General features: G+C 45.5%; 1 long non-coding RNA gene across 1 annotated transcript; it reads right to left on the reverse strand.

The window, feature by feature from the left end:
- Positions 1 to 2,311: 2,311 nt before the first annotated feature.
- LOC114585902 (uncharacterized) lies at positions 2,312 to 8,469 on the reverse strand. The gene is made up of 3 exons (XR_003704011.2): positions 5,747 to 8,469; positions 3,335 to 3,554; positions 2,312 to 2,561 (listed from the first exon to the last, which is right to left on the reverse strand). It is a non-coding gene; the product is annotated as an uncharacterized LOC114585902 (long non-coding RNA).
- Between the last annotated feature and the right edge of the window lie 334 nt (positions 8,470 to 8,803).

The following is an 8,803-nucleotide window of genomic DNA, read 5'->3' on the forward strand; positions in this document are numbered from 1 at the left end:
AGGTAGGTTCACATTAAAATGCCAATGCAGGGCTCATCTGCATTTCCTCTTGCCCTGCTGCTTCCCTCCATGGAAAACCCACTCTTTAGCACTCAACTGGAGCAAACAGCAATTCAGGGTTTCTCCAGATTTATGTTTGCTCCGATTTAGCACAAAAGAGCGGGATCTCCCTGGGAAAAGAGCGTGGCAAGGAGAAGACGGATAAGACCCATGCCTAGAAAGTGTGGATCAAGAGGAAAACCAATCAGACCAAGCCCTGAATTTCTCCTTCATTCCTACTCTTTACTCAGGTAAGTTTGCCACACCTTCTATCTGTTATCCCAATCTTTAGCCCCCTCTACTGGTGGAAATGAGCGAGATGAGCTCCACAACCCCAGAGCCGTCTGCGACTGGACTTAATTGTCAAGGGTCCCTTTACCTTTACTGGTGGGAAATGATGCAAATAGCATCACCTTCCTGTGAGCCTCTGACATCCTTAAAAGGTAAAGGGACCCCTGACCATTAGGTCCAGTCGTTACCGACTCTGGGGTTGCGGTGCTCATCTCGCTTTATTGGCCAAGGGGGCCGGTGTACAGCTTCCGGGTCATGTGGCCAGCATGACTAAGCCGCTTCTGGCAAATCAGAGCAGCGCACCGAAACGCCGTTTACCTTCCCGCTGGAGCGGTACCTATTGATCTACTTGCACTTTGATGTGCTTTCGAACTGCTAGGTTGGCAGGAGCTGGGACAGAGCAACGGGAGCTCACCCCATCATGGCGATTCGAACAGCCGACCTTCTGATCGGCAAGTCCTAGGCTCTGTGGTTTAACCCACAGCGCCACCTGCGTCCCTGACATCCTTAGGCAGCTGCTAAGACCCTGGGGGGCCCTTTTATTTTTTCTCTGCAGCCCAGTGCTCTGAACAGCAGCCGGTAACTGGTTCTAGATGCCATTTTAATTTTCCCACAATGCCCCTGAAGTAGCGTTACTCTGGGACATTGTGGAAAATTCGAACACTGGCCCTCTGTCACCCAATAGTTGCTGCTGTCCACTGCATTCACTGCCATGTCAGCCCAGCCCAGTATCAGAGGAAACCCACCCCCTGGACCTGGACCTGGTCCTGATTCCTCGCCAGGGATGCTGGGACATGTAGTCCCAGTACACTCCTCAGCCAGAAATGACATTCTGGTTGCTTCCAGAAGACCCGTTTATGAAGCGTTCATCCTGCTTTATTTGCAGAAAGTGTGTAGGGAGGTTAGATGACATCAGCTGTTTAATGAGCATTCACTGTGATTTGTTTACAAAGTGGTTACACATGGTTGCGTCAAACGATGTTTCCCCAATGTTACTGCATTATTGCTGGCTGGAAGGGCACTCGTGCGCTACAGCACAACAGCGTGAGACAAAAAAATAACCTGGAACATTTGGGGCACGAAAAGTTACAGGGTTTCAGAAGGAAGCTACAGGACGTGCACTGACTGGAAACAAGTCTGTTGTGTCTGTATCAGAACTTTTGTTGGCGCAAACAACCCGCAGGGTCGCATATAACCACCCTGATACTATTGCGAGCACAGACCATCATAATCTGTGCAGCATAAGAATTGCATCCAGAGAGGCTGGTTTATCTGAATATTACTTGTGAGCTATTGACTGAGGCTAGCAGCAGCAAACTTCTTAACATTTTTAAGCTGCGATGCAAACCAGAGGAGAAGGTTTTGGGATAATAAACACATTCACAGGAGCAGATGCTCCTCTGAAAGTGAGCGCTCCTGCATAAAAAGGGACAGGAAAGCCACCGCCCCCCCTCAGGTGAAACAATTAAGCTTCTCTGCAGGGAGAGCGCTGTGCAGATTTTACAGCAGGAGGGCTGGTGTCTGAAAGAGAGGAATGAATTATAAAGATCTGGTGCCCCTGCCTCGCTTGCAATTCAGAATTACATCACCCCAACGCGTGTCTGATGAATAAATCGTGGTCTTAGGCTATTTCCTTGGTTTAGAAAATAATCAAATCTGAAGTAATGAGAGAAAAAAGAAGGCTAGGAAATTTTTACCCTCTTCCCCGCCCCTCTCTCTGGCACAAATACATATAGCCAACCACTACTGATCAGAATTTATTTTTTAAGGGGAGGGAGGTTAGAAGGGTATGTTGTTCTGAACATCTTTGCACTGAATTTATTAGAATTCTTTGTAATGCAAAGAGGAGCTAGGATATTGAAAGGTTTGGGAACAAGAACACAAGCTGTAATCCAAATGGGAAGAGGAATATACAGGCAAGATCCACCCGTGTGTACTGAAAATATCTCTACAATGTTAGCAAAAAGCAAAACAAAGATAGTCAATGCAAGGAAACAATTTATTCATTTGTTCTAAACCTCCAGAATTCCCATCACATTTTGAAGCAATGTTAGCATTTCAGGAAGCTGAAGAGGCAAGCCCCTTGTTCAGCTATCAAAGCAGCTTACCTCTTTAGCTTTCAAAACAAAAATAATATAGAATACCTGGCATTTCTTTTTCTAGAACTCCAGGGAGACAGAGGGAGACATGAAGTTTCAATGAAACTGGCAGCAAGATGCAAGATATCTCTCCTGCACCAAAAAAGGAGATGATGGTGTGTTTTGCAATGAAAAGTCATAGAGAAAACACATAGAAAAGGGGTTTTCTCCCTCTCTCTTAACACTAGAACTTGGAGCCATCCAATGAAACTGAATGCTGGAAGATTCAGGCCAAGCAAAAGAAAGTATTACTTTGCCTAAAAAGGTAAAGGGTAAAGGGTCCCCTGACCATTAGGTCCAGTCGTGGCCGACTCTTGGGTTGTGGCGCTCATCTCGCTTTGTTGGCCGAGGGAGCTGGTGTACAGCTTCCGGGTCATGTGGCCAGCATGACTAAGCCGCTTCTGGCGAACCAGAGCAGTGCACGGAAACGCCGTTTACCTTCCCGCCGGAGCAGTACCTATTTATCTACTTGCACTTTGACGTGCTTTCAAACTGCTAGGTTGGCAGGAGCAGGGACTGAGCAGCAGGAGCTCACCCCGTCATGGGGATTCGAACCACCGACCTTCTGATCGGCAAGTCCTAGGCTCTGTGCTTTAACCCACAGCGCCACCCGAATCCACATTACTTTCCCTGGCACATTGCTAAACTCTGAAACTTGCTCCCACAAGAAGTAGTGATGGCCATCAACTTGGCTTAAAGGAGAAGACCAGGCAAAACAAAGGAAGATAAAGCTATTGATGGGCTGGGCTAATCTTAATCCTACTTAGAGCAGCCCCATTGAAACGAATGTGCATGACTAACCAGTCTGCTCATTCCAATGGGTCTATGAATGTAACTTGGCTGAATACAACCCAAAGGCTACTTACTAGTTATGGTGGCTATGCTCTACCTGCAACTGTCGGAGGCAGAATGCTCAGAATTGCACATGAGAAGAGGGCTGTTGTGTTCAGGTCCTGCTTTTAGGCTTCCCATCGGCATCGGGCTGGTCACTGTGAGGATGCTGGACTAGATGAGCACTGGCCTGAAACAGCAGGCTCTTCTTATGTTCTTAAAACATAATCACCTCCTATCTGCATCATAATGAGACTAAAGGTGGTGGGGAGAAAGGAATCATAATTATAAAATGGAATGCTATCATGAAAGGCTTAGAGGACAAAGGAAGATAGACAAAAACTTAATTGACTCTCACAATAACAGGACACAGTGAACTCATGACTGCACCTCGATATAAATAAGTCCAGTGCCATCTGGACTTATTTATGTGCCTAAAACATATTTTATTTATGGGGAGGGGACCCCTAGGTGACCTGCAGATTATAACTAGTGGGGAGTGCCCAGGAATTTGTAAAAACCCAAAGAAATGTGATTTTTTAAATGGATAGTGTAATTTTTGAGTTTGGCGAAGTCAAGCCAAAGTCACATTTTGGTCCGCCATGTTGGTTCAAAATGGCAGCTAGTATCCAAATGTCAATGACGACCCCTGCCCCCACCTCAGAAACCCTCATCACAATGGTGTCTCAAGAGGAGGCCAAACATATAGAGAACAGATAGATGGTCGGACAGACAGACCAACCACTTTCCACAGAAAAAATCAACATGGAAATTCTTTTTTAAAAATCCCTTAAAACCCCAATAAGAAGTAATAGCAGATGACTTTACACTTTGAAATAGCTAAAAGAATACAACAAAAACTAAAACAGCCCACCACCTTCAACCACAAAGACAAAATAAATTAAATAGTTCAAAAGATCACCTACACTAGGATTCCCATACGTCCAAAATTTCCTGAACATAGCCAGCAATTGGCTGTCACAAACAGTGTCCGGGCAGAAATTGCTTAAACGTCCAGGAAAATCTGGACGTATGGCAACCCATGTTGGCAGTGTCATTTTTGGTGATTTCTCTTTAAAATAGCTGGAAATCTTCAATTTTTTGAGAGATTATAAAAAAAAAACCCAATGACTTTTCTGTCCAGATTTTCACTTTTTGAAATACGGTAATGCTAACCTTCACATTCTTTAAAAGTTCTACGGATGGCAAAATAGATATTTAAGATTATGTTAAAAGACCTGGGAGAATAAAAGTCTTTGCCTGGCACAGAAAATACAGCCGGATGAACACCAAGCAAACCCCTCTATGGACAGCCAAGCCTTCCTCCTGTATGGCACCCTCCATATCTCAGGCTGACCTGATTCTTGGAGAAGGACCTCTGTTTATTATTTTAGGACAAGGGCAGGAAGTGGTCCGCCAGGTATCAAGGTCTCAATCTCTGCAGAGTTTATAGGTCAAAACCAAGTCTTTGAATTGAGCCTGGAAACAATCAGAAAGCCAGAAAGGACACATTAATGTGTTCATGATGCCTGTGGTCCCTGTTAAAATCATGGCAGCCATATTCTGCACCAGTTGAACTCTGGACTATCTTCAAAGGCAGCCCCAAGTGCAACACATTGCAGTAATCCAACTGGGAGGCTACTAGAGCACGAATTACCAAAACCTAGTAATGTGCTTCCAGACATTATGGCACAATCCACACCAACAATTTCAAGCTAAAAGTTGGAGCCACACAAATACAGGCTAATTTGCCCAAATTTGGAGGGGGGAAGATGCAATTAAGGCCTCAATAATTTGCAATGTAGACTGGAAGGAGGCACCACCAAGCATTTATTTAACTATGCTAGGAGCAAAGTCCACAGAAAAAGCAGCCATTCTGGCTTCGGTGGAATTACTTCTCATTTGCACGGAATAATAATCAAGCCCTTTCAGTAATGTGGAATCAGAGCCCATCAGGAAGATGCGAGCTCTTCTGAAGAGCCAGGAGATCAGCTTTAATTTCCTACCAAGCCATTACAATCAGGGCTGAGATCCCCCTTTCTCTTCTCGCTCGCACGAAACATATTCTGCCAGCTCAATGCAACCATCTTTTTTTGCGCACGGAAAAAGGTTCAGGGCAAAAGGGAACTCTGTGTATGAGGTGACATCTTCCCCCCAACTGCAGCCACCAGTTCCGTCCCTCCCCAAAACCTTTTAAGTTATTTTAGCGGTAATTTAAACATTCTACAAAAGCCATTATATTTTCCTCAGACATTTTAATCTGAGCTTGACATGACAGTGGCAGCCATGTTTGTTTGTTCACTTGTCTACTCCATTCAAGTACTACTTCAGCAGAAATTTTAAACATTTGTCTAAAGCTGTTAAATTTTCCTCAGTGGCAGCCATGTTGGTTTGTTCACTTGTCTTCTACACCATTCAAATATAAAGCATGGAGTGAGGCAGCGTACTCTGGTGTTTGTGGTTTTTCCCCATCAAATGGCACACATGGTTGAAGGGATCTAAACCATTTCTCCATCTTATTTCTTCATACTCTGTGGATGCAGAATTTTTCCCCTCAAGGGTGGTTCACTTCTGAGAGAAAAATCTAAGGGCAAGGGAAGGTTCAGCTTTCTTAATAAGTGTTAGCATCAAAAAGAGGCTTTCTGAAGGAGGCATTCCACATACAGGGCAGCGAGAAAGCCCCCTTTGTGTCATGAGTAATGCAACCAAGTGTGTTATGTTCATAAAATGCCTAGATCAAATGTGGGGAACCTCCGTGGCCCTTCAGATGTTTGCTGGACTACAATTCCCATCATGCATGACCGCTCGCCATGTTGGCTGGGGCTGATGGGAGTTGGAGTTGAAAACATTCAAAGGATAATTGAAGTCGACAATAGGCTAAAAAGACGAGTGTTTTAATCTCAGCTTCTGCATGTCTAGATAGACTTTCCTACTGAAAAACCTTTTCAGTGGATCCCAAAAACTGTACAGTGAAGGTACCTGCCTGGTGTCAATAGGCAGGGAGTTCCAAAGAGTAGGTGCTGCCACACCGAAATAATGGTTTCTTATTACAAACGTGGAATGAGTGTTATGTGGTACTTGTAACAGCACATATGGAGTAAGGCAAGCAAACCCTGCCCTATCAGTGCAGTGGTACCTTGGTTGTCAAACGTCTCAGAAGTCAAACGTTTCTTTTTTTGAACACCAAAAACCCAGAAGTAAATGCTTCCATTTTTGAATGCGCCTCGGAAGTCAAACGGCTTCCGCTGAGTTGTTTTCAATTTTCTCCATTAAATTTGCAGGCCACCTTTTGCGCCTCGGTTTTCAAACATTTTGGAAGTCGAACGGTCTTCCAGAACGGATTGCGTTCAAAACCGAGGTACCACTGTATTTCTGCTTCCATCTTTTTTTTTAAAGTATCAATTTATTTAACAAAATTTATATACCACTTAAAACCTTTAAGCCATTTACAAGATCTGACACCCTGTTGCAAAGCCAATTGCAGATCACAATGTATTCGTGAAAGAACAAATTTAAAACTATTAGTTTTCCTAGGGTTTTGCTGTTTTTTTTATAGATTGGTGTTACCACTGGGTGGGATCCAAACGAAAAGCACTTCCATAGATCTTGCCTGACCCACTCTGCACTGCCCTGGTCCCTCGGAAAAGCTCTGGCTGATAGGAAGACAAAGTCCAGGCACACAGAGAGTGTTGCGACCGCTGCATTCTTAGAGCTCTTATTTACACCGGCAGTTTAAATTGGTGTCACTTGCAGTATTATTTGTGGTCTTCCATGGGCACCAAGTAGAACGGCAAAATATATTCACTTATTCACTGTCAATAAATAAAATAGTAAAGCGAATAGCAAGAGGAGCGGAGCTGGTTGGTTAATCCAAATGCTGTTCGAGCTGATTCTCACACCCGGCTGCTCCACTGTGGGGCCATTCCCCAATTTCCTATTTTCCCTCAAGGCCATGCACTTTTTAGGCAAAAGGATGTGACATCTTCTAGACCAGGACACAAATTTTTAAACGCCAAACCAAAAAGGAACAAAGGAAAGGCCTCTTGCGCTGGGGAAAGTGGAAGGAATCCAGGACTGGGGGGAACTTAGGGGATCCTTTCCCGCCCGACCGCCCCACATCACAGACAGCAGGTGCTCTCCAAGATGTGGTTATGGCAACAAAATAAATGACGGATAATTGCTTTTGTGACAACTTGCCAATTAAATTAGACTCAGCAGAATAACATAATGACAATTTGTTATGCTCTGGTGGGCACTAACATACCAATCATAATTAAATGCTATGACTGAAATAGAAGGTAGCTTCTACCCAGGAATATATAACCCCAATTCCCACCCTGTGAAACATTATAGGTTTGGGCCTGATATTTAATTTCGGGAGGATAATAGCATTAGCGCACAGCAGAATGAGCTTGCAGTATGCTCAGCGGCGGAGGCACACGGGGGGGGGGGGGAGGACAAGGCAAGCTGAGGAGCTCCCGTGGATTGCCTCCCAAATGATCGACACATGCTTGTTCCAGCACAGTGTGGGTGCAAAGCAGGGAGGAGGAGTATGCACAAGGGGGTGCACTCCTTGTTTGCTCTCCTGTCCCTCCCATCCCGACTGAGGAAGTTTTACCAAAAGGGACTGGTTTTCAAGAAACTATTCCAGTGTTTAACATACAGCTCAGCATGCACAGATGCAGAGGCCTGCCATAATCAAGCCCTGGGTTAAATATTCTCAAGGCACCAAACTCCATCAGGGAAGCCATGTTTGTTAATCAATCAATCAATCAATCAATCAATCAATCAATATCACTCAATGTTCCACATTTCCATTGCCTTGGTTTTAATGAGCTACCATTTAACTCAGAGTAATGTTGCCTACAAACCACACATTTAAAGTACATTCCTTCCCACCCGCCCACAATAATCATGGGAACTGTAGCTTACCCCTAACAGAGCTACAGCTTCCAGGACACTTAACAAACTACAGTTCCCAAGATTACTGAGGGGGGGGGGTTGCTTGAAATATGCGGTGTGTATGACGGAGAGAGAACATCCCTCTGTTTTTAAGATGATGGACGCAAGTGCCATAGCAGGAACAGTTGCATAGGAGGAACAGTATTCCCTCCTGTGTGAGAGAAGTAGGAATGCCCCTTCATGTCTGCCACCTATGGATTTATAAGCCAGTGTTTCCCAACCGGTGTTCCGCGGCACACTAGTGTGCCGCGAGACGTTGCCTGGTGTGCCGCGGGAAAAATTGGCGGGGGGGGGAATAAAGGGGGGGGATTATTCCCCCACCGCCAGGCGTGGGGCTGGGGCGGGGGAAGCCCGAGCTTCCCCCTCCCCCAGAACGGGACCCAGAGCCATGCCGAAGCTGCGCGCAGCTTTGGCATCGCTCTGGGAGCTTGCGGGGCTGGGGGAGGAGGAAGCCCTCCGCCAGCCTCCAAACCATGTCGGGAGACAGCGGGATGGCGCGCTGCGCCTCTCCCGCTGTCCCCCGAGTTTGCAGGGCTGGCGAT

This window comes from Podarcis muralis, chromosome 15, assembly GCF_964188315.1.
Source record: "Podarcis muralis chromosome 15, rPodMur119.hap1.1, whole genome shotgun sequence".
Classification (NCBI taxonomy): Eukaryota; Metazoa; Chordata; class Lepidosauria; order Squamata; family Lacertidae; genus Podarcis; species Podarcis muralis.